The sequence below is a fragment of the Delphinapterus leucas genome, chromosome 17 (assembly GCF_059928025.1).
Source record: "Delphinapterus leucas isolate spDelLeu-1000000601 "Yukka" chromosome 17, BTC_Dleu_Yukka2, whole genome shotgun sequence".
Taxonomy (NCBI): Eukaryota; Metazoa; Chordata; class Mammalia; order Artiodactyla; family Monodontidae; genus Delphinapterus; species Delphinapterus leucas.
The window spans coordinates 5,290,506-5,317,861 of NC_143145.1; positions in this window are offsets into that span (position 1 = coordinate 5,290,506).

The following is a 27,356-nucleotide window of genomic DNA, read 5'->3' on the forward strand; positions in this document are numbered from 1 at the left end:
CACTGATGTTTGAAATGTGCACATTCTCTGTATTTCTACGGGGCTTGGTTCAGCGGAAGTTTCTTTATAAATTGCATTTAATCAATGATGAAATTAGGTTTGGGGCTACAAAAAGAACCATATTGTTAGAATAACTTTGTAATTTATTTTCCAAGCTCTATATTGAAGGGGCATTCTTATTAATAGCAATGAGGTAGCAGTATAAACCAGGACTGTCCTTGGCAAACTAGAAATTATGGTCACTTAACACACTGGTATAAGAAAGGAGACATTTTCCTAAATGTAAACCACTTCTTTGAGAAAATAATTGCAAAATGACTTATTCTACCAACTCTCAACATATTATCCTATGTATTGGAAATTTTAGGAAATACCTTCCCCAAATAATATTATTTATAATACACTATACATCTTTATGATATTCTCCCCCATTAAAATAAAAGTTCCGTGATGGCAGGAAACTTGACATTTGTGTTCAGTGACGCAGAACCTACAACAGAGCCTGGAATTTTTTTTGACAAACAATAATTGTTGAATGATGAATGAATTAATCAATCTATCCGTTGATGATAAAAGTAGAATATATGGCGATATACTCACTTGGCTTGCGTTATACAAGTCAAGTTGAGAGAGAAGGATCAGTGCTGAGACCATCTGGAATAAGCTACTCAAACTGTTTTTAATCAATGGTAGCCTAAGAAATACTAAGCAAGGCTGTAGGGTAGAAGACATAAGGCAACATTCAGTGGCTTCAGAAAGATCTCTCTAACAAATACTTTGAAAAAAAATTAGAGCCAGAATAGCTAATATAATATTAAAGAAGAAGAACATAGTCCAAGAACTGACACTGTTCTACTTCAAGACTTGTTATAAAGCTACAATAATTAAGACAATGTGGTATTGGTGAAAGAATAGACAAATAGGTCAAAGAGACAGAAAATAGAACCAATAAATAAAACAACATAGACCTAGTCAACTGGTCGATGACAAAGGAGCAAAGGCAATGCAATGGAGCAAAGATAGTTTTTCAACAAATGGTGCTGGAACAACTGGACATTCACATGTGAAAAAATGAACCTAGACACATATCTTACACCCTTCACAAAAATTAACTCAAAGCAGATCACAGGCTTAAATGTAAAATGCAAAACTACAAAATTCCTAAGAGATAACATAGGATGATTTGGGGTATAACAATGACTTTTTAGGTACAACACCATGAAAGAAATAATGGGTAAGCTGGACCTCATTAAAATTAAAAAAAAAAAAAAAAAAGAAGACTTTTGGGAAGAACAATGTCAAGAAAATGAGAAGGCAAGCCGCAAACTGGGAGAAAATATTTGCAAAAGGTACATTAAGAAAAAATTTTAAGGCAACTGCAGTTAGAGACTGTAAGTAAAGTGCTGTCACAGAGGCTGAAGTAAGGTAAGGACAATTACTACGTGATGCTGGAGTCTACATTTTAGTGGAGAATCTGGGGAGCCAGGCAATCTGCCTCCTACTCTCCACTCCTCCTCACACAGCCCCACTCATTCTGTCTACCTACTGGGTTCTCTACTGTCCTCAAAACACACTAAGTCTTTTTTTTTTTCCCCCTCTGCCTGGAATTCCTTTCCTCCTTGTATCTGCAAGACTCACTCCTCAGAAAAGTCAGGTCTCAGATCAGACATCCCGTGACTAGAGGATTTCCCTGATACGTGCCCCCAACTTAAGATCGTGCTCCATACTCTGTATTTAGCTCTGTCGCCTTTCATACTTCATTTTCCATCAAAATACTTAATGCTTCTTAACATTATTACTCGATTTGTATATCACCAATTAGAAGTTTAAAAATGTGCAATCCACTGCTGCTGTCTCTAAGAACAAAACTCTGAGGTCTGATCTTTAAAGTTAGAGATGGGATTCTGGATCCCTGCAAGTACGTGGAGTCAGTGCCCCCCGGTGGAAAACTTTCTGGAAATAAAGCAATCTTCCTACAAAGGCAGCCCCTCGCTTCACGTGCTTCCCTTTGAAACATCAGTAGTCCCAATCCCCACACACTGCGTTCCAAATAAGGGTACCAGTTGTGCTTGTACCTTGATGGGAAGGCGGTGGAAGTGCGTAGAAGAAATCCTATATCTGGGGGAACCTTTGGGTGGGGGAGCCTTACAAATGTGGTCGTCCCTCACATCCCTGTAAGGCACCCCCTACACTCCCCACAGTTTATATAGATAAGGGACACTCAGAAGCGATGTTATCAGCCTAAGTTTAAGAAAGCCAGAATTCAAAACCAGATCTGTGTGATTCCAAGTTCTTTAAACAGCTCAGTGATTCATTATAAAAGGACACCTGTGTAATTACCATTCAGGTGAAGACACAGATTATCACCAGCACCCATAAAGCATTTCATTGCCAAGATTATCTCCTACTTCCCTCTTCAAAGGTAACTGACATTTAGGATAAGCTTCTCATTCATTTTCTATACAGTTATATCACCTTAGCATATAACCACAAACACTATGATTTTGATTTTTCTGTGTCAGGAACTCTCTGTATATGGAATTACAATATATAAGTGCTTTATATGTATGGTTTCTTTTGCTCCATGTTGTACTTTGAAATTCGGCCATAAACTTTTGAGATGACTGACTTCATTCCTCTCCATTGCCACATACAATTTCTCTGCGTACATTGGCCAAAATGTATTAATCCATTCTACTGATCCAATCTATCAATGGATACTTACATTTTTTATAGCATGAAGATATTACAACTAATGTGACCATACACACACACACACACACACACACACACACACACCCTGTTGGTTTTATTTCTCTGGAGAACGCTGACTACTACACACCTTTCCAGAAATTCTTAATTTCAAGGTGGTGAACTTTATCAGCATACATATTCTATTTTTAGTGCTTTTTGTATTCTGTTTAAAAAATTGTTTGAATACCTTGATGTATTGAAGGTATGCTGCTATATAATATAGAAACTTTATTCTTAACATTTTAATTTATAATACACTTGGAAAATAATTTAACCTACAGAGTAAGGTAGAGGTAAATTTTCAATTTTTTCCCAATATTGATAACGAACTTTTCCAATGTTTTAAATGAAAACATTTCTTACTTATTGTTCTCAAATGACATCTTTGCCATAAATCAAGTGTCCAAATATGCCTGAGTTTCTCCCTGAGTTCTTTCTGTAATTCCAATTGTCTGTCTGTCTTTCATTGCGCAGATAGCATGCTATCTTTATCATGGCTTTTATACTTAGTATTAATATCTGGGAGAGCAAGTCTCCCCACTGTGTTCTTCCCCAAACATTATTTTACTGCTCTTAACCCTTTTTTTCCCATATGAGTTTTAGGATAGTAATTTATTAAATTTCAATTTCTAACTGTTTGGTGCTGGTATACAGAAATACACTGATTTTTGTATACTGTATTATATCCGATAATCTTATAAAATTCACTTATTAATTCTAAAAATTCATGTGTAAATCCATTTGGATTTTCTATGTACACAATTCTTTCATCTGGGACTAATGTAAGTATTCTTTCTTTTCCCCCTACAAACATTATGCTTTTTTTTTTTTCCTTGCCGTACTTCCTGGGATCTCCAACATAAATTTGGATGGATACTGTGTTAATGAACATGCTTGTCTCATTCCCAGTTTCAGAAAAAAAAGTTCCCACTTTTTACTATCAAGGGAGACGTTTGTTTAATTTTTGAATTAAGAAATAATTCACTTTTACTTTTTTAAGATTATTACTTATTGAAAACGGTTGCTGAGTTTTTATCTAAGGTGCATTCTGAATCTATTAATCTAATTATATGATTTTGTCCTTTATTTTACTATATGATAAAACTGATTATCAACTATTAAACCAACACTGCATTCCTAGAATGAACTGTAATTGATGTAATTGATAGACAGATGACAGACAGATGATAGATAGATAGATAGATAGGAAGAGGGATAGGGAGAGGGAGAAAGAGAGAATGTGAGAGAGAGGGAGCGTTTTGCCTCTGATTACAAGGAAGATGGGCCTGTAATCTTCCTTAAGCTACTTCCAGGTTTTGTTGTTAGCATTGTAGTGGCTTCATAAAATGAGCTGGGAATTTTTCCTCTTTTATTCTCTGAATGAGCTTGGCAAACACTCCTCAAATCGCTGTTTAATCACACGTATGTGGTTTGTTGCTGCTGCTGTTGTTTGCTTCTTTGCTTCCTAACCATAGTGGCTGCACAATGGGAAAAGAAATATGCCCAGACTTTTCCGAGGTTATTAGATACTGGCTCCGATTTTATGGCAATCAAAGCAATGAGGCTATATGTTTATCAGGTGATATACAGAGTTTGGTCCAACTCCTTCTGACAGTGGACCCACTGTAGCTGAAGACCCAGCCAACAATCTGCAATTGTCAAAATCCCCCATAGGCTTTCTGACCTTCAGAGTCAAGTCAGTTCTGCAGAAAGAGACAAGTGGAAGTACTAGGGATTTGCTCTTCCCACCAAGATAGAAAATGGAAAGCAATACTACATCCCTGAGGAAATTAGGACCACCATCAAAGCCTTGAAAACTGTAGGGTCATTTATTTCTATTACATCCACATTTAACTCTATTTAGCCAGTAAATAAGGCAGATGAATGTTGGAGTACGGCTGTAGATTGTCATAAACTTAATAACTGGTGACATCAGTTTCAGTGGCTAATCAAGATGTTGTGTATTTACTGGAAGGAGACAACACAGCCCCTGACACCTGGTCTGCAGCTACTGACTCTTAAAATGCCTCTTCCTCGATGTCAATTTGAAAAATTATCAAAAAGAATAATTTTCACCTGGTAGAAAGAACAGGTCACCTTTCCCATCTCATCCAGGATTATGCCAATTATCTTTATTCTTTTGGTAAACGTCCACAGGAATCTTGATAACCTTGACTTTCCAAGAAACATTTCACTGCTATACTGCATTGAATCATCGGGCTGATTAAACTTGATGAATAAGAACCGCTAGGAAACATAGATGCCTCAGTACAATGCATGGGGATCTGCAAAGAGGGTAATAAACCATGTGAAAATTCAGTGTCCCACGTCTTACTGAAGACCTTGGGAGGCTAGTGAATGGGAGGACGTTGGCACCTTCCCTCTGAAGTCAAAGAAAATGTACTGTACAATGAACTCTTTACAACTAAAACAAAAAGTAGGACAACATGGAATGGGTCTTTTTGAATTTTGGAGATAATATATGACTCATTGAATCTGCTAGTCTAACTTCTTTTCTAAGTAATCCATGGGACTGACAACTTTCGATTATGGAAAAAGAAAAGAATCTGTATCAGGCCCAGGCTTCAGTTTAAGCATCTCTTCCACTTGGGCACTACGATTCAATACATCCAATAAAATTCAGAGTATCACTGTAAAATTGTCCTTTTGATATGTCCCAATCAGAAGATCACAGAACATGCTGAGGGTTTCTGCACAAAGCCAAACCCTTTGTTTGAAGATAACTACTCTCTTTTTAATAAAAGAGTTTCTGACTTGCTACTGTATCCTGAAGAGACTGAATTTCTGACCATGGGATGTCAATATGATCTGATCTGCCTTTCCTTAGCTGAGTGTCCATCAAGTTAGTGCATGCTCAGCAGTGATTCTTCATCAACTGGTATGTAAGAGATCACATCCAAGCCAGGCTAGACGTCAGAAGTAAGTTGCATCTTTATATGACCAAGTTGGTTCATGATCCTACTGACACCCATCCTATGACATTGCTTTCTTTCCTTCAATTCACATTTGTGACTTTATGAAAGCTCCTTATGACCAGTTAACCAAGAAATGAATAAATAAACAATTACATGTTTCTCAGGTCTACTTTACAGATGGCTCTAATAGCTCTGCTGGCATCCACCAAAAGAAGAATACTATAGTCTTGGAGATCCAATCAGGAATGTTCTTGAAAAACTGGCATGATGGAAAATGCTCAGAGTAGGCAGAACTTTGAGCAGCCTAATAAGTCCACTTTGTTACACTTAAAGTTGGTCAGATGTGCATACCCTCATTGGTTCATGAGTTGGTTAGAATTTTGGTACAAAGAGGTCTAAAGAAGAGGTATGTAGATGAATCTATTGGAGGAGGCACAGAGATTACATATATTTCTATTTGATATGACTTCTCAGCAAATTCAGAATGCTCTCAGTAAGTAGGTATACAAAGTGGGATGTTCTGAGATGTTCTTTTCTAGCCATCATTTTTTTTTGGTCAGCAGGAACACAAACAAAGTGGTCCTGGTGGCAGACTTGCTAGCCATGGACTTAAGAACCTGAACTTCCACTAACAAGGTTGGGTTGGCTCCATCACAAACGAGTGCCTAACTTGCCAATGGCATAGACCAATGGTAAGTCCTCAGTATGGCAGCATCCCGTGGTACCAAGTTGATAACTTTGTACCTCCTTCATCATGATGAAGGCAGCAAATTTTCTCACTGGAAGAAACACATATTATTGATATGTATTTACCTTCTCTGCCTGCAATGCTCCTTCCATGACCACAATCTACTGACTTACTAATAGCCATGAGTGTGCTTACTAGTAAATATATATGATAATGTTAGTCATTTAAAAAATTTATTAATTAAAAATTATCTCGTGGTTATTGTTTCACTACATTGGAAATTATTGGGGTCTAAAAATAAATAGGGTAAATGAAAATGTAACTGTGAGCGAGTTGTGTGTATCTAAAAGGTACAGGTCCTTTTCTGTGATTATGGGACTTTCTAAGACTGAAACTCATTCTGAAGAGGTTTTGTTCAGAGAATGATATTAAGGCAATGATGACCAAACATCATAATGTTGAAGGAATACAAAAAAGATTTTGGAATTTTCTTTTAATTCTGATCGGCAGCACCTGGAAGCATTACTTGGACAAGAGAGATGAGCAGGGCTTAACTTCCTAAACTCAGAATCTATGGCTCACACCCTTTAATAAACCACAAAAACTCCATTTTCACTGGATCTAGTCCCCATTCCTGCCCCCACTTAAACCTGCAGAATGGGAGAGATGACCATATTATGGTCAGAGCTCTCTCTGTTCCACCCATCTGGCATCTTCCTGCATTGTCATGGGCCTGTTTACAATACTTATCATCAAATTTCAAGGCTTTTTTTTTTTTTTTTTTACCATTTCTGTAGTGGTTATCTCACAAAAAATGTACCTCTTACATAAATTTGTAATCATTCATTATATTAGCCTATAAATTATATGTAACTAAGATTCTCAAAATGTAATTACATCTTTTACATTTTAAAAATCAAAAACAAATTTTTAATTTTTCTTATATAGATTTAATCAATGGACTAAGCTTTTAACCTATACTGAACACAACATGTCATATGCCTAGGATCTATGAGGATTTCCAATTAGTAACAGTTAAGAGGATATGCGTCCAGGTGCAGGTGTTAGGGCAGGGAACCACTATGTTTTAGGCATCAAATAATTACCATCAGGCTTCCCTGGTGGCACAGTGGTTAAGAATCTGCCTGCCAATGTCGGGGACATGGGTTCGAGCCCTGGTCCGGGAAGACCCCACGTGCTGCAACTACTGAGCCTGCGTGCCACAACTAAGCCTGTGTGCCACAACTACTGAGCCCACATGCCTAGAGCCCATGCTCCACAGCAAGAGAAGCCACTGCAATGAGAAGCCCGTGCACCGCAACGAAGACCCAATGCAGACAAAAATAAATAAATAAAAATAAATACATTTAGTTAAAAAATAATAATTACCCTCATTTATGTGAAGCACTTCAAATAGTAAAGGCATTAAATCCCTATCACTGCTAAATCCCTATCATCTTGAGAAAATAGGAGCTATTTTTTCACAATTTGCAGTTGAAGAAGCTGAACCTAGAAAAAGTCAATTAATTTTATCCAAAGCACAAAGTGTGTACGCTACAAGTGGCGTGAGAGCACAGGCCATGTATTGCTTTTTGTTGATAATTTTATATTCCCAGTATTGTGAATCCTGTCTTGAATATGGCCTAGGAAATTTAAAAAGTGTGGAATGAATTTCTGGAAAATTTGTGTAAAAACACAAATCCACCTTTCTCCAACATTTATGCCTTTCTATTATTCTGAAAAGGCTTCTTTGATAAACAAAATTAATACTAGTTTGAAAGCTTGGCTTTTAGAAGGAATTTTAAATTTGTTTCAAACTAAAATTTCTTTTTGGGAAAGAATCTCGCTCTAATTCCACGCATCAGTATTAGACTATCTAGGTCAACGGCATGTCGGGATCCCCATCCATTGGCTCTCACTCATTCTCCCAGTAATGGCACTGAATCCCTTAATTGTTCTTAGAGTCTCAGCGATGCTCACAATCTGACAGGCAGTTTTAAAAAAGGAAAGGAAAGGAAAAGCTTGTTATGTTTGGACTAAAACCTTTGAGGCTACTCAGAGCCACCTCGTTCTTTCCTGAATCCATACCCTTATATTCATTTTCATGTCATAGTGCAGATTACTGAACTGGCATTTTTAACGTGGTTGTTTGGGACAGTTTAAAGTAGAGGTTGGCAAATGACCAGCACCTGCTTATGCAAGTGCATTTTTATTGGGGTGCTGCTTTTTATTTATGGATTGTCTAACGTTGCTTTTGAGCCCCAGGAGCAGACTGGAGTAGTTCCAGCAGAGACTGTATGGCCACAAAGCCTAAAATATTTACTATTTGATCCTTTAAAGGAAAAGTTTGCCAACTTCTGATTTAAAGTGTATAGGCTATAGCACTCTCAGAAGTGCTAGAGGACCAGCTGGCTGAGAATTCCCAAACTTCTCAAAGAAAAATATAAACATAGACATGGAGCATGCATGTGGAAAACAGACTCTAATTCCACCTGCTTTGCACAGCAGGCCACTGAAACGGAAAAAGCAGAATAAAAGTGTTCAGTTAGGTGGGCCGTCCCACACCTAGATGGACTGTGGAGGAATTTGCTGGGAGAGACCCAGTTCATCTTAGCTCTCAGGTATACTGTGTCCTCCCACCGATCTCCTCATCATTGATCAATGTGGAATGTTCATTTTCTGGCTGCTGAGTACCTTCTAAGTGTTATTTTTCACTTGCTTCAGAATATAGGCAGAGAAAAGGTTTGGTGCTTACTGTGTACCTTCAAACACCCCAACAAGAAGAAGATCCCTAAATAGCCGAACCATGGTTCTGATGGGGAGAAAGGGCACAGCCAGGCAAGCAGCACCTGTTTCAAGGTGACATTAGGATGTATTTCTATATGCATTGCTGTGTACCAAAGGAGAATTTCCAAACATTTAAAATCATTTAGTCAGCAGAGATTTTAACATTTTTTAAAGCCAAACACCAAAAACAGTTTTCTTTATTGCAAAAAAGAAAGGGTTCTGATTGCAAAAGTAATGAGTGCCAATTTAAAATTAATAAACTGCAACTTTTCCTTCATTACCTCCAGATGGGTACGACCAGATTATAACCTTAGAAATAAAGACATGCTTCTTGCTTAGGTACTTTGTTAATTTCTAGTTGCAGCCAGAATTCCATCCCAATAAGATGAAAGCAGATTTTTTTTTCTGGCTTACCTTTGGACTTGAGAAACCTTGACACCGGTCTTTTGAGCGCCAGAAAGGACGTGAACACCTTTCTGTATTTAACTAGTGCTCGTGTTGTCTGGTGTAGAAATCCAATCAGCCTTTCTTTTAAAAGAGAAGTTATTCACAGTGAGTTTTTTGTTTTTTTTTTTCCTTAAGGGGACATGTTTACTGGTTCTATGTCAGTAATTCTGGGGAGAAAACGTGGTGACTATATCTGGAAAAAAGTGTCAGAAAATGGAATTGAATAGGATTGTGAGTTCGGGTTTTTTTAATCCACTCTAAGGGTAAAACTGAGCTTTGTTCTGAAAATTGCCAACTGCAGAACGAATGTCCTTCCATAATTTAGTTATTGTAAGACACATCTGAAATGAAAAAGGTGTGTATAAGATAGAGAAGAATTTGAGACATAATAATTATTACCACTCTTATTAGAGAAGATGCACTCCATAGAGGTAAAGAGAAAAACATATCTAACAGATCTAAATAAGCTCAAGTTAAATTCCAAAGTATGGTTACAAATATGTATTTGTGGACTGTATATACATATATATATGTATATACGTATGTATATGTATATACACACACACACGTATGTCTATAGATAGAGATGGATATGAGGATATGATATAGGCACAGATATATAATCTGGAGATGGCTCTTTTTTCCATTTAGGTTGACTAGTATCATGGAAGATTTCTTGTAGGTACAGATCTTATGATCCTGTAACTCTCAGAGATGTTAAAGGTCATCTAGTCCTTCCTGGTCAGGCACTCAGTCATCTCTGCGGCAGGCCCTTCGGGTATTCGTTTAGGCCACATTAGCACACTCCAGGGACAGGGAACTTACAATGGACAGAGAATGTCTGTTTCATCCTGGATAGTCTCAGATAGAATCAGTACATAAACAGCACGAGGCACAAAGAAGACACCAACTATGATTATGCCTTTCTTGCATTATGCATTTCTTGCACATTTTAACTGGTCCCAATGCCTCTCCCAGAAGAAATGGGAGACAGTAGTTCTCCATGTCCTGCTTTTTTCTACTTTCTTCTGCCATTATGATCACTTAGGCCATATAGTCATGGAAAGAGTGAGCCTTGCACTGGGGCCTTCATCATTATGTGGAGGTGGTTGTCCTAAAATGAATCCTCTATCATCTTTGTTCTCTCAGCATCTTGAGATATCTCAGATCAACATCTTGGCCTTTGTATCTTTCCCATGTTCCATGATCATTTGATCATAGACTCTATATCTCAAATACTATAAAGAGGAAAAGTTGATCAAGACAATAAAGGACTACTTATTATTACCAGGTGTCTGTGTTTATAATACAAGGAAATACCTAATGAAAGTGGTTTGTGACGTTACTTATCCAGGACCAATTCTGACTATATAGAGAAGGATTCTTAATAGCGGAGTGCAGAATAGAGAGGCCAGTCCCAGTTCCAAATGAGGCCACTCCTAAAATATTCTAACATTATCTTCTAAAATCTAAATCCAGTCGCACAACTTCACATCTTATAATGAGCTAGGTTTAGATTTTATGAGATAATGTTGGAGTATTTTAGCAGTGATACCATTTGGAAATGGACTATTCTGCATTCCACTTTAAGAATCAGTGCCTAAGTGGTCAAAGCTGGTCCTGCGTTAAAGCAGTGCAGCAGACCCCTTTCATTAGATATCTCCTTATAGCTTAAGCACATTTACTACAAAGCTACTGTAATACAAACAGTGTGGTACCGACATAAAAAAGCATCTATATTATTGAAATACAATTGAGTTTTCCTAGATATACATCTATGGTCAACTGATTTTCAGCAAGGGCATTAAGAACATTCGGTGGGATTTCATCGAAAGTACAATAAATATTTTGTCCACCAAAGGACACTATCAAGAAAGGGAAAAAAAAACCCTAAAAAGTGGGAGAGAATATTTGCAAATCACATATTTGATAAGGGCCAATTATCCAGAAAAAAACTCATACAACTCAACAACAAAAGAACCAAACAATCCTACTGAAATTAGCAAAAGCCTCGAATAGATATTTCTCCAAAAAAGATAAACAAAGGGCCAAAAAGGACCTGAAAACATGTTTAGAGTCATTAGTAATTAAGGAAATGAAGTTAAGAGCATGTACAATTGTTAATTAAATTAAAAACGCAATAAAGGTGATGCTGCTTCATACCTACTATGATGGTGATGATAAAATAAGTGGAAAACAACAAATATAGTGGGTGTATGGGAAAACTGGGACACTGATAATGTGCTGGTGGGAATATGAAATGGTGTAACCTCTGTAAAAAATAGTTTGGCTCAAATTTCTAATCATAGAATACTATACAATCCAGCAAATCCACTCCTAGTTAGGTACCCAAAAGAACAGAAACAGAAATTCAAACAAATACTGTGTGGTTATGTTCACAGCAACGATATTCATAATAGCCAAAGTATGTCAATAACTCAAATTTCCATCAACAGATGAATGGAAAATCAGAATATGTATATCTATACAGTGGAACATTATTCAACTACAGAAATGAATACGGTGTAATACTTTCTATGTGGATGAACCGTGAAAACATTATGCTAAGTGAATGAAACAAAACACAAAAAATTATATATTTTATGATTCCATTTATATAAAATATTCGGAACAATTTTAACTCTATAGAGAGCAAAAGAAGATTAGGAGCCACGGGAGAGATGAATGGAGAGTGACTGCTTAATGAATGTGAAGGAATACTTACGAGGTGATAGAGATGTGTTGGAACTATACAGAGGTACTTTTTTTTTTTTGCGGTACGCGGGCCTCTCACTGCTGTGGTCTCTCCCGTTGCGGAGCACAGGCTCCGGACGCGCAGGCTCAGTGGCCATGGCTCACGGGCCCAGCTGCTCCATGGCATGTGGGATCTTCCCGGACCGGGGCACGAACCCGTGTCCCCTGCATCGGCAGGCGGACTCTCAACCACTGCGCCACCAGGGAAGCCCCAGAGGTACTCTTTAAATATACTGTTCATGTAGTTAATGGTACCGAACTGTAGACTGTGAAATGGCTATTTAATGTTATGCAGATTTCACCTCAATAAAAATAATTAGATAAATACTTCCTTTCAAATTAAAAAAAAAAGTTGGTCTTAAGGTCCTAGCTCATGATGGGTTCAAAGCAGAATTTTTCTTACACTGAGTTCTTGCATATACATAGCTATGCTTTTCATTATATATAAATGCAATAAATATTCAGAAACTAAGGTTATCATAAGCCCCTGTTTAACCAGGACAGTGCCAGCATCATAATTATTAATGACATCATCATTTCACTCTCAAAATCGTCCTTATCTGAACAACATATTATACAATCAGTCTACCATCGATAATATAAGGCTGAAAACGTTTTCCAAAATATTATCTAATAAAGTTATTATATAATAAATGGTCATGTGGAATGGCTCCTCAAAATGTTGATTCCACACCGTGGAATCTTCACATGTCCTCACATTTCAAAAAGAATTTCTGACTCATTCTAATCTATTGCTTTGATGTCATTAAATGCTAAATGGATTTCTCTACTTGCGTAAGTCCGGTATCAGAGATTCCCTCTTTCTGGGTCAATCTCTTCTATCTCCTGATACTTCTGACTCTCAGCATGCTCTGAGGTGGAGCTGAATTCAGTTTCCTTTCATTTTCCCCACATTGGTCCTGGTTCTACATCTTGAGGGAAGTAATAGTAATGATATTTTAAACATGGACTGGTTTCTATTTACCAAGCCCTGTGCTAGATGTTTTACAGGTAGAAACTCATGCAATCCTTACATCAAGAGTATGAGATTGATACTTTAATTCTCCCTATTAGAGACTGGAAAACTAGACTCCAAGAAATTAAATGATTAAGTAGTAAGAGAAAGAAAGGGCTGGTCTCCAACCTCAGTCAATTTGGCTGCATAAGCCATGATCATAACCACTAGCTGGACTGATTAACTTTGAAACTCCTCCATCCAAGTATCTTCAGCCTTTCTCAAGACAAGTCATGTATTTCCCCATACATAGAGTCTTTTCTTCCCTGGCTGAGCAGCCCCAGTTCCTTCTACACTTTGTCCTGCTACCTATTTCCTATCTCATCCTACCTAATCACCCGAGGCTGACTGCACTTCAGTTTTCCTATATCCTTCCATAAGCTTTGGAAGCAATTCAATGTGCTATAATGCAAAGAGGAGTGCACTAGGAGACCAGGGATCCGATTCCTCCAGCTCTGCCAGTACATTTATGGGAATCATTAATCATGCAACTCAATATTATCCTGTTCCTTTCTCTAGAAGACTTTTAGAAGAGTTTATGGACTTGTTGGAAAGTATTCTAATCACATTTCTAGCACCACCCTCCATGTGGCTTAACGCATTTACTTCCCAACCCTAAGGATCAGTGTTCTCACCATGAAATAAGTGGCACAGTCTCAATGAGGAGCATTTAGGGAGTTTTTACCCATCCTATCCTTCCCAAAGCATAAGAGTAGTTGCCACTGACTTTTAAGTTTTCTTCCCTATGCAATTCTATGCACAAGAACTCAAGAGTCGGAGAGTGTGGAAGCCTAAAGGTGTTTCGTCCGAATTCAGGCCCTCCCCTACCTTTCCGAGATAAAGGAGAACAGGCATCCCAAGAAGAAATACAGACATTTTCATTTCCATCTTTCTGAGCTTTCCTGTCATGGCCAATCTTAGGCAGTTTCTCTCGGCTGCCTCTTTCCTTTTGGCCCTTTATTGGTCACAAAGAAAAAATAAAGCATCAGGGCAGCCAGCACAGGCATGGATGCGTCTTCCTGAAGCCTCTTACTAGAGGCTTATCTGTGATGAGTCACATAACTTTTTGAGATTCAGAAACATCCTTTCAATAGTAGTGGTTAAATGTGAGCTGTTCTGTCATTTAAAGCAGAAAATGGGTGTAATGCATAAACGGGTGTAAATCTCATCAGAGAAATGAAACCTATAAAAAAGGACCAAACAGAAATTGCAAAAAAAAAAATAATAAACTATTCTGTTCTTAGAGGCTTATTTTGAGGATTGTATGAGAAAATGGGCTTGGCGGAGTGTTTTAAACTATAGACAGTTATATAAATAATAGTAATAACTATGATGTGGTGCTTTGTAGTATAAGAGGTATTGGGAATCTGAGAACAAGCCTTCACAGTGTGAGCAGTGGAAAGAACGCGGTGACTCCGAATTAGGCCACCGAGTGCCACGTCATGCTGTACCTGCATTATCCCTAGAAGGTGAGATCTACGAAAACCAGGGGGCCAGTAGGACCTCGTACCTACTGCACGGCCAGTGCTTGCCGCCTCACTGAGGTCCCTCCAGTGACCACTTCACTGAAGGCAGTTGGAAACATCAAAACAGTCATTATTGTTGTAACGAGCTTTCAGGTTTAATAGCTCCAAGCATGACGGATAGCTGGCTTTTCAGAGAGCCAACCATCCAACAACATTGTTCACCACCCAGAGGTACCTCAAAGCCCACAGACTGTCACAGCCATGGCCTCAGGCTGAACTGGGCACAGTGTGGGGGGGTGTTTTCAATCAGAATGGACAGGCTCACCACCACCGCCTAATAAATGTCTACTTCTCAATACCTGGAGTCCTTCACCAAGGGCTTGGGAAGTCACTGGGCTTAGTAGTAATAAAAACAGTAATAATAATAAATCACAATGATGGCAATGATAGTAAGAAAAACAGAAAGCATGTATGTGTCTCAGGCACTCTGCTAGGTTTTTCACATTTATTATTTTTAATACTTAAAGCAAAACTGTGCTTTCATTATGCTTAGGTTATACATTAAGGGAAAAAAAGTTACCATTTATGGTTTGCAAAGCACTTTCCTATAGTTTAAATCACTTTTTTGAAAAAAAAAATCTATGTTTGATGGAGTAACCTATATGTCCTCCAATTGAGCAAATAAGTAAATAATCCTAGAGAGCAGCAATCAGAGCATATGTGCATAGTCAGGAGAGGTAGAGGCACAGGCAGAAACGTGCTTTTCTCTAGTTACAGCAGTCTTTCGTCTTTCTTTTTTTAAACTGTTCCATATTCTGTATTTTTAAAATTTCTCATCATTTTCTTTATAAAGCATACTTTTTCTTTTTACGAGATACGTTTGGAATCCCTTCTTGAGTTGATACCCCGAGAATTTTTTCCTAATGATAAAGGCTGGCCCTCCACCTCAGGCCTCCTCCTGGGGAGTTATCTGCTCTCCCACATTCTAGATTCCAAGGATGCACTCAGCCTTCTGCACTGACTCTCTCTGCTGACGGCCAAGCCCACCTGGGAAAGCTGTGTCTTTTGAGACGCCCCTCTCCCTTCTTCAAAAACAAGAAGCACCATGGCATGCTTTGGTTTTGTTTGTTTGTTTCCTTAAGGATTTGACTGCTTTCACAGCCTAAGAGAAGCTTAGAAACATAATAAACATAGAAAGGTGACCAGAGGCCCAGAAATGTGTGGATTCCTTCATTGTTATTCCTGGGCTTTTGTCCTCAGTTCTCAGGTGGTAACTGCAAGCCCCATGGAACTCAGGCTCTGCTCTCCAGATCCAAGAAGGGTTCACCAACATCCCTCCTCCCAACCAAGAGTGGAAGACATGCTGTTTCTTCCATACTTTAAAACACATTTTTTCTCTAATTAAGATTGAAAGGATAATTTATCTCAAATCAGTTCAATTCAAGCTTCTTTATCAAACACTACATCTGAGGGATGACACATGAAGAGGCATTAATAACTCACATTGTGTCACAACTCCCACAGCAGGCGGGGGGTGGCTTTTCAATAAAACTGCAGTGACAAAACACCCTAATAATTACAGCAATGGGAGATTTGGAGGGAGCTATGGAAACAAAAGTCTCCTTTGTTGCAGGTGGGTAGCCTTCATCACTGGGGTCTACAGAAGGGGTGATCGCCTCAGACACCTCTCTACCCAAATGGGAATCTTCCATGAGCGATTCAACAAACACATCCTGAAAACAGGTTTATTCTTTTTTTTTTTTTAACATCTTTATTGGAGTATAATTGCTTTACAATGGTGTGTTAGTTTCTCCTGTATAACAAAGTGAATCAGCTATACATAAGCATATATCCTCATATCTCCTCCTTCTTGCGTCTCCCTCCCACCCTCCCTATCCCACCCCTCTAGATGGACACAAAGCACCGAGCTGATCTCCCTGTGCCATGCGGCTGCTTCCCACTGGCTATCTAGTTTACATTTGGTAGTGTACATATGTTGAAAACAGGTTTATTCTGAGGGGTTCTTAGAAACAGATTGGCATCTAGAGACTTGAAGGGGCATCCAGTGTCACATGTTCCCCTCTACACTTCCCAGGGACGTGTGTGCATGAGCTCTGGTGACCTACGGGAGATAGTGAGACATCACAGGAATAGAGAGACGGGCTCTTGGAATTGGTGGGCTCTCTCCGCTTGTTCTCTGCGCAGAAATACCTTATCAAACTCCCTCATAATCTGTAATCAGGGTAATTAATCTTTTTCTCTTTTCGGCGTAGGATACCATTTGCCGGCTTTAATAGCATTTTAATAATTGAAGCTTTTTCATAATTATCAAGAGTTAATCACTACATTTTAGGCAAAACACCTCATATCAGACGTCTTTCAGAGTGGGGAAGAGGTTGAATAGATGGGAGAGTAATGGCAGAAAGCCTGGTGCTCAGTGGATAAGTAGCCAGGGAATCGCTCTGCTGACACTCATTTCCCCTGAAGGCCTACTCTAGTAGTTAACCCGTATCGAGGTCAGGGAGGCTTAGTGTTCAAGTATTCTAATATCTGCACAGCATAACCTTCTTCCCCTATTACCTGCCAGAGAAGAACTTCGTGCTGTCTTCAGGCAGAATAGCCTCAGGGCCAGGTAGCAGCAAAAGACGCTCCGCAACAAATTCTTCGATTTCCTGGATATTTGTTTCAAAATAAATTTACAGACCCTCTACCTATGCTCCTTTTATTTTATGACTCTCCAATAGAAATGCCCATCCTCCTGGTTTACACATATCGGTTATCTGTGATCTCACAAAATAAAACGCCTATCTGAATTCTAGAAAGTCAAAGGAATTATGGACTGTCTAAAATAAGGATGGCAGCTCTACAAAAACACAGTGGATGTCAGAAAATGGGGTCCTAAAAAGACAAACATCAACAGTCCCATCACTGGTCTGCATTTTGAAAAAGGGGTATGTGCAATCAACTTTTGAAAGTTCACTTTCTATCCTGGTTTATCCTGTGGAGTCCATTGGCTCCTTGAGAGTAATAGAATATTTTAATGCAATTTATATTTGTGGTTGCCCTTCCAGTGTTACCCCGAGGACCAGAAAATGACCACAGCTGCTGGAGAAAGACCCTTGAATCCAGGAACAGTGATTGTCATTTGTATGGCACACGATGCTTTGCAGGCTGTGGCACAGTTATTCACTTCCCTGCTGCTCACGACATGCCCTCAGGAAAATTCTGTTCTCATATCTGACTGGATCCGGAACCTGAACAAGTTGCTATTACACTGGTTGTGAGTGGTCAAAACGCCAAACCCTGATCTTCTAAACTCAGATCCTGGGCTCCTCTAACTGGATTGTCCCTTCAGCGTAAATACAGTGTCTCACCTAAGAGACAGTGAATAATGGTAAATATTCTAAGATACTTCATTACCTTTCAAGCAAGTCTGAACTAGCAGCCCTTTTTATGGGTTCCACTAACACCGCACGCTTCTCCTGTCATAAAAGCCATCAGGTCGTCCTCATTGCCAGCTTAATTGTGCATCTTCCTTGAAAGAAAGTAGCATCCCTATGGGCAGGGACCATGCCTTCCCTGTCACCCTAGAGCTTACAGCCTATGTGGGGCAAACACTCAAACAAAATACAAAATATAAAACGATGGTAAATGCCAAGGAGAAAATAAAGTGGGGAAGGGAGAGAGCGAATGGTGAGGGAGATAGAGGTTTTAAACTGGATAGTTCATGGAAGCCTCACCGAGGATGTGGCACTTCTGTCAAAGCCCGTAGAAGGTGAGGGAGAAAGTCCCGAGGTACCTGAAGTAAGAACATGCAGAGCGAAGGCTTGGAAGCAGGGGCTGGAAAGGTGTGAGCCAAGGGGAGTCAGAACACACTGAGACGACAGGTATCTGGTCGCTCCACGGTGTACACTTTGGCAGTGGCCCAGGCTCTAATTCCTGAGGGAATGGAAGCCATTGGAATGTGTTGACCAGAAGCAAAATATAACCTGATGTGATGGTTAATTTTACCTGTTAAACTAACTCGGCCACATGGTGCCCAGGTATTTTTGGGGGTGTGCCTGTAAGGGTGTTTCTGGATGATATTAGCATTTGAATTGGCAGAACGAGTAAAGCAATGGCCTCCCCACTGTTCTTGGGCATCTTCCAATCTGTGTAGAAGGGCCTGAGTAGAAAATAAGGGAGAGGAAGGGAGAATTTGCTCCCAGCCTCACTTCTTGAGCTGGGACATCTGTCATCTCTTGTCCTCAGACTGGGACGTATACCGCCAGTGGTCCTGCTTCTGGGCTCACACTGGGACTAGCTTTCCTGGGTCTCCAGCCTGTGGATCACACATCATGGGACTTCTCAGCCTCCAGAATCCCGTGAGCCGATTCCTCATAGTAAATCTCTTTGTATATTATTTCTGTTTCTCTGGTTACCCTGACTAACATACCTGCCTAAGCATTTAGAGATATTTCTGGCTTTTCCACTGAGAACAGATGAGAACTATATGTCTGTTAAAACACACAGTCCTTCAGAGGAATGTCTTTAATATGATTGGGAAGATCAGTTAACACTTTCTGAATGAATGAATCTGATAAACTACTTTGATCTTATTTCCCCCCCTTTCCTCACTAGAAAACACTGTCATTTGGAAAAAGTCACAAGACTTTAGTCGGAGGAATCTAATGGGAGGGTGGGCTTTCCCAGTAACTTCTAAATATTGCCACATAAAAATTATATTTATCGTATTTCTATTAATTTCACAATGAATATATTTTAAGTGAGACTTTACATGGATTATTCCTAAGATAGTTCATGTTTACTCTTATCTATAACTTTTACCTATGTCATAGAGAAATCATTCCAAATATTTTGATTTGTGAAATAGGGATATAAAGGCCAGAATTGTTCAGAGGGTTAAATGAGATGAAGTAAGAAAAAAAAAAAGCCAACATAAATTTTAGTTTCGTTTGTCTGTTTGTCTTAAGCAGGATTCAAAATGTCTCCTGGTAAAGCTAAATCAAATTCTGTGCTTAAACAAACAAAAAAAACCCCAGCTTCCTATATATTAAAATATTAGATTTAAAATATCTTCAATCTTCCGTCACCTCCATCATTGGAAACTGAATTAAAAAGAACTCAAAGTAAACCCAAACCTTTAAAAAAGGCTCACAATTTCCACAAAGTAGATGGGTTGTAAACTGTCATCTCCGTGGGACAAAGGAAAGGGAATCGATATAAATAGGAGAGATATGATATTATTGGTTTTCTTTTTCAAAAGCGCTATGGCCACTTTCACCTTGAACAACATATTTTTTTTAATTTACATTTTTGAAACAGGGTGGATTTTTCTCTTTCCCCGAGTTGAAATACAAGCAGCAAAGACAAAAACGAATGAACAGTGTCAATATTTCATCTATAAAAATTTCAGGTATTATATCAGGTTTTCTTATTCCTCTTTTGAAATTTTGAGGTTATTTAGCTATGTGACATTTTACGACTTTTTTTCTTCCTTTTACTGTACGCAGTGAATAATATCTTTCAAGATGTAGCTCAAATGCCACCTCTGTGATTCACAAGGCCACACAATTACAAAAGGAGGGAGTGTCTGCAGGGTTTACAACCTATGCAGTCATTTTCTTCCCAGATTTTTGCTGTGGTTTGGAGGCAGATTTGTATCTGAAATTATGATCGTGTTTGTTTTCTGTCCTTCAGTTTCTCTCTGCTACTGCTGTCCTTTCACAGGTACCCTGGGAGCACCTTCTGAGCAAAAATAGTTGCAGAGAAAGATACTGATTCCTGATCAAATTATACAGATTCCAATGGTTAGCTAACCTTGAGAGGAAGGAGAGGAAGACAGAAAGGAGGACTAAGAGAAAAGAGGAAATACGGAGGGAGAAGAGAACTCCGGGGGAAGAAAAGATGGCAGAAGGAGAAGGGCAGGGACTCCACCAAGCTCTTTTCAAGTGTGAACCACCCACGTGTCACTGATCCAAACCTATGGATGATGCAGAGTCTAGAGTACTGGGCACTTGGCAGCCCTGTGAAAAGAACCTGAGAATGCAGACATCTTTTATGCTGATGGGGCATTAAGGGATAACTCAGACCCTTGACTAGGATTGAACTGTGGTGAGAGGTATCTGGGAATCCTCCCTGTGCTTGATGTCCTTATACAGTGGACCAACCACCAGTAGGTTTTAGTTTGTTTGTATTTAACAACTTTTTGTTTGTATTTCAACTTCTTTTCTACAATGAAATAAATATGCACTTAATTTAGGAAATTCAAGAAATATATTTAAAAGCATCAAAAATATATAGCTCTTAAACTTTGTCCATAAGCCTAAAAATCAAATATTGTAAGTTATCCAACTTTGTTATCCTCATTAAAATAGTTTTGGCTACTCTAGATATTTGGAATTATCATATACATATTAGATAAGCTTGTCTTTTCACAAGGAAGGCTTCCGGTGTTTTGACTGGGATTGCATTGAATCAATAACTAACTGAAAGAAAATTGGCATCTTAAACTTTTGGGTCTTCCAATACATAAACATTGTATATATCTTCATTTAATATTTCACTTCTATTTTCTCTCAGTAGCATTTTTCTCAGCAGTTTTCAGAGCACAGGTCTCACACATATATATTTTTAAATTTATCCCTAAGTATTTCATTTGTTCGGAGGCAACTGGAACTGGTAGTTTATTAAATTTCATTTTAAAATTGCTTGTTACTTATATATAGAAATACAATTGCTTTCTGTATAGGAATTTGTATGTCACAACGTTGTGAAATCACTTATTAGTTCTATGAGCTTTTTTGTAGTCTCCTCAGGATTTTCTACCTATACTATGTGTTGTGAACATAAAACTGATTTTCACCCTTCAAATATTCCTAACTTTTATTTACTTTGCTTGCTTGCTGAAATACCTAGAACCTCCAACACAATATTAAATCTTTGTAGAAATCTTTGCCTTGTTCCCAGTCCTAAGGAAAACTATTATTTTCATCATTAAATATGATGTTGCCTATAGGTTTTCATTCACCTATTTCAAGGTTTCTTAAACTCAGCACCACTGGCATCTTGAATGAGGCAGTTTACTGTGGGGAAGCGCTCTATTCATTGTAGGGTCTTTAGCATCTTCCCCGGTCTCCACTCTCTGTACACTAATAACATCCCTTCCCCTTCCAGTGTGGACAACCAACCTGATGGTGGTAGGGGGGCAAAATCGCCCTCAGTAGAGAAACCCTTCATTAAGCCCTTAAGATAGGATTTGAGTTAGTCTCATCAGGAGTTGTACTGGGTTTGGGTACTCTCAATGCACTGCTGCCTTTGCATTTCTCCAGCGGTACCTTGATTTTTGGGTGAGGGCTGTAGTTTAAGACTCCCTTCCTCAGGGAAGGCAGAGAAGAATGATCTCATCAGGCCTCTGTTTCCCTCTCCCAGTAGCTGCTGTTCCCCTTCTCCAAACCTGTACACAGGGGCATTTTCTCAGAATTTGTGGCAATCAGTGCAGTGAATACCCATTGGAGTTTTTGGAGAAAAACCTAAAAAAGGGGCTCAAACTGCCTCTAGATTTCCGGCCCCCAGAATCTCTGCACTCTCCTACCAGCCACACCCAGCCTTCACCTGAATTCTTTCTTTTGCTTCTAAACTGAAGAATGACATAACATGATGTTTACTCTTCTCAGTATGAAGACTTATGAGAAAGTTATAGTAAGTAGAATGGTGTGGTATCAGCATGGGCACAGATTATTACATAGAAGTAACAGATGAGACAACTGAAAATTAGTTTCACTCGTAAAGCACACGTGATTTATGACAAAGACAGCATTGCAGAACACTGGGAAAGGAAAGGTTTTCAATATATGTTGTAGAGGCAATTGGATGTAGACACTGAAGAATATTACAATAGACCCTACCTCATACTAAAATACCATAAAGTTTAGCCTGATTCTAGATCTAAATGTGAAACTAAACTAGCATATCTTTTAGACAATACTATCAGGAAAGATTCTTTAAGCAGGGGAAAAAATTATTAACCACAAGAAAAACATTAATAAAGCAGGTCCTGCTAAAACTAAGAATGTCTAGTCATCAAAATATTTTCTTAAGGAAGTGAAAAGTAAAGCCACAAAGTGGGGGAAGATATTTACAAACACCCACAACAAACAAAAGTCTCATAACCAGAACACACACCAAGAATGTCAACAAATCAATAAGAAAAAGACCTATAATGCACTTAAAAAGACGAAGTGGGTAAAGACGTAAATCTTATCAAAAGAGGATATCCAAAGAGCCATTAATAGCACATATTCAAGGAAATGTAAATTAAAAGCACAAATTGTTGCTACGAAACACTCACAGAAGAGCTAATTTTTAAAAAATGACAACACTAAATGGTGTGTGATTCCATCTATGTAAAGATTTTCAAAAGTGGCAATGCTAGATTAAGCCACACCCTTCCCGACTTCCTGGCTCATGCCACAGCCTTGCTTTGCTCTCAAGTCTATCAGGCACTCCCAGTATCTAAAATGGATATTTGTCAAGGATTCCAGGCTGTTTGACCTTGGACAAATCTCTCAACCTCTCTGATTCTCAATATCCTCACGTGAAGAAAAACTGGAGATATAGAAAGAAATCAATAAAAATGTATTGAATGGGAAAGTGGGAACCAAGATGGCGGAGTAGAAGGACGTGCTCTCTCACTCTCTCTTGTGAGAACACCAGAATCACAACTAACTGCTGGACACTCATCGACAGGAAGACACTGGAACTCACCAAAAAGATACCCCACATGCAAAGACAAAGGAGGAGCCACAATGAGAGGGTAGGAGGAGTGCAATCACAGTAAAATCAAATCCCATAACCGCTGGGTGGGTGACTCACAGATGGGAGAACACTTATACCACAGAAGTCCACCCACCGGAGTGAAGATTCTGAGCCCCACGTCAGGCTTCCCAACCTGGGGGTCCGGCACCGGGAGGAGGAATTCCTAGAGAATCAGACTTTGAAGGCTAGTGGAATTTGATAGCATGTGCACCCAACAAATTTTGGTTGAACTGAAATGAATCGCATTAATTAAAATAAACCATCTACTTTCCAGTTCAAGGGAAAAATATTAGAGGACTTCAAACTGACTAGATATCATGCTTCTAGTACGGTTTTATATTCTTTGCTCACTGCAATCATCAAGCTGAGTTATAACTGTTTGGTTACCTACAGGCAACTTATTTTGGCTGATTTCCCTGTGGCTGCCATGATTCCAAGCAATTTTACATGCATTAAATTACATAATTCTATAAACCCAAAACAGTAGGTATTTATTATTATTATCCTAATTTTACAGATGGGAGAACTGATGTAGACAATGGTTAAGTAACTTTGGCCACGTAGCTACTCAGCAGAGGATTTATCTGTGAGCCCATATTCTTTTGCAAGAAGTCATCTGTTTAAATACTATATGGCGTCTCCTGATTGGGCTGTGAATTTTTTCATGGCAAGAGCTTTATTTACTTTTTAAACTTACATCCCTGACATAGTTTGTGGGTCAACGTAAGTAGGTAAAATATTGAAATGTTAGATATCAGCTTTAAGAAGAAACCTCTGGAATTGATAGAATGGATTGCCTGATATAGAGAATAGATTATCTAGTAGAGAGATCTCTTTTTCTATCCTAAATTATCAGATTTTTCATGAATAACTGAAAGAATGAACAACTGAACAAAGTAGGTACAAGCCTGGACATGTCAGAAGGTAGATACATGAGAAGGCAGAGTCAGAAGGACTTGCTGACAGATTTATGACTCAAGGCAATGGACAGAATGCCAGAACACTCTGAGGTGTCACCTCTGGGTTTTCAAATATGACATCAGTTTAGAGTCTTGACAAATCAGGTGCCTGAACGTTACCCTCCCTCCTAGTGGCCCAGAGCTCATGGTGATAAGCCTGCAGAGCTAAGGTAAAACTTACTGTGGAAGCTTCCTCTAGTCAGGGTGTCACCTGCAGGTGGAGATTTACGTAGATGATATAAGCCTGGTGATTGTATCACCCCAGGATTTCATATGTTTTAGTGTCATTTAGAAGGTATGGTTTCCATTTCCCCTCAAGCTTTAATTTCCAGAATGTTACATTAACATAAATGCCTTTTTAAATCCAAAAACGTCAGTTGGATTTTTTTTACATGTTTCCCCCCCTTGTCTAGTAGTCATAAATAGACTGTAGCATTCAACTTTAAAGTTTCTGACTGTACATATGCATTGTGGTTACCTCATCTGAGAAGCGAAGCCAATAACCGGAGAAAGAAATGCAAATGTTTCTGGGCCAAGATATCTCTATGTGGATGACCTGAGACTGGCTTTACTGTGAGTTGTTTTTTCCTCTAAAAATCTGTCTGCTGTGCCAGGATAATTGAGAGCTATCAGAGTATGGTGTTAGGTGTTGTCAATATTACGTATGTCTGTAGGTTAGAAGTTATGTCCCTTCTCTACTAATCATTAGTTGAATAACTCTAGGTAAGTGCATCGGATATGGCCAATTGACACTCAGCATCCACTCTCCCATCTTCCTCTGTGATTATCTGTATCACAAAGCCTGGAAAGCAAAAATCAACATTTCTTGGCTCAATAGCAGCTAGGTTTCTGGATGCAAATTTGGTTTTGTCAATTACATGCAGAAAAGTGATTTAGAAGAGAGGGGTGAAGAGAAGGCCACCTTCCTTACTGTTTCTGTTGGTCATTCAAGTTACAGCCATGTGATCGCCAAGACGCACTTGTAGGCGTGGCAATGACAGCTGTGTCAACACTTTCTGACTCCCCAGTCCCTCTGGTGGAGTGGACTCTAGTCTCGGCTGTTGCAAGTCCCCGACTCTTGTTCCTCCTGTCCTTCCAAGATTCCATAAACACTTAATTCTTTGCATTAATTCACATTTTGTTTAAAATATATAGAGTGGTTTGTTTCCTGCAGCGAGCCCAAACTGCTAGAGCAAGTCTCTCTCTGAGACCTCAGTTAATTTATCTCTTTAGTGAGATTAATGAAATGATTAAATGCAGGGACCTGGAACAAATTATCCCTTGAGTTTCATATTATTTTTGTTTAAAAGCCAGGTTGGAAAAATCAAAACTTATAGATAAATTATCCCTCAGTGTGTAATCCAAATACTGTCAAATTAGAAGTGAAATGTATCATAAAATAATCAGTTAAATACTATCTACTTTTTAACGTCTATCATATTCCAAGCAATATACCAGGCGGTGATTATATAATAATGAGCCATACAAATTCATTTCCTTCAAAGAGCTTGCTTTTTATCAGGAGAGACAGACACCAACCAGGCAGTTTCAGAACAGTGTCGCGAGGGGTACAGGGATGATGGGCACAGGGCGTAATGAACCAAAGGTGAGTGGCACTAATCCCACTTGGGAAATGAGATTTCACGGAGGGCTCAAACAGGGTGATGCCTGATTAGAGCCTTGAGAGACAAACAAAGCTTAGGAATATGTTAGTTGGCCTTGTTGGCTGATTGCTCAACAGTTTTCTCCCTGTTCTACCGCACTTGCAGGTCCCACCTCCCACCATAGAGTTGAGGTGTTGTGTGTTTGCATTACTAGCCTCCCTTACAGCTACTTTATGGGCCTGTGACCCAATCCTGGCACAGGACTAGGGGACACATCTGAGGGGTGGTTCTGGGGGAATGTTTTTCTCCCAGTAAAAATAATAATGCAAGGAAATTAACCTTGTCATCACTTCCTAGGCTTAGATGCTGTTGTCTGAGAATGTGGTACCTTGGGCAACCACCCTTTGACAATGAGGGGGAAGAAAAAGAAATAACGAAGAAATTAATCTAGAGTGCTGGTGTCATCCTTGAGCTGTTGAATTTACTAGTCTTGAAATTTCAGAAATCTCTGACATGTGAGATAAAAATGCACTATTATTTAAACCATGTTAAGTCAGGTATTCTATTTCCTGAACAACAACAACAAAATACGCCTACGTAATACCATGTGACGGGCGTGGGGAAAAAAGATACATTTTCTGGGATGGGGATTTATATTTGCAGTAGACAGGAGGCAAAGAAGATGGTTAGCACATGAGAAGGGTTAGAAATTCACTAGGAATTGACCATAAGGAGAAAGCAATGACTGAAAAAACTAAGGTTATAGAATTTGCTGGATCATAACCGTCTATGCAAGCCCTTCTAAAAAGCATGACTATAGGTCCATGTTGAATGTACACTTGCTAGAAAGTGCATTGATATTTTTATAAATCTGTTTGAGGTGGTTTGGGGTAGATCTGATGGAGGCCTGGTTGGCAAAGCCCTTTTACTCTTAGAAGCAAGAAGTGTAATTATTAAATTCTACCTTCTGACTATAGTGTACACAGTTATCCAGAAGGAAACACGAGTGTAGTCCTGCACTGTCCACTATGACTATGACAGCCGTTAGTCATGTGTGGTCACTGAGCACTTCAAATGTGTCTATTCTGCTGAACTGATGTAAAGGTAAATGTAAAATATACACCAGATT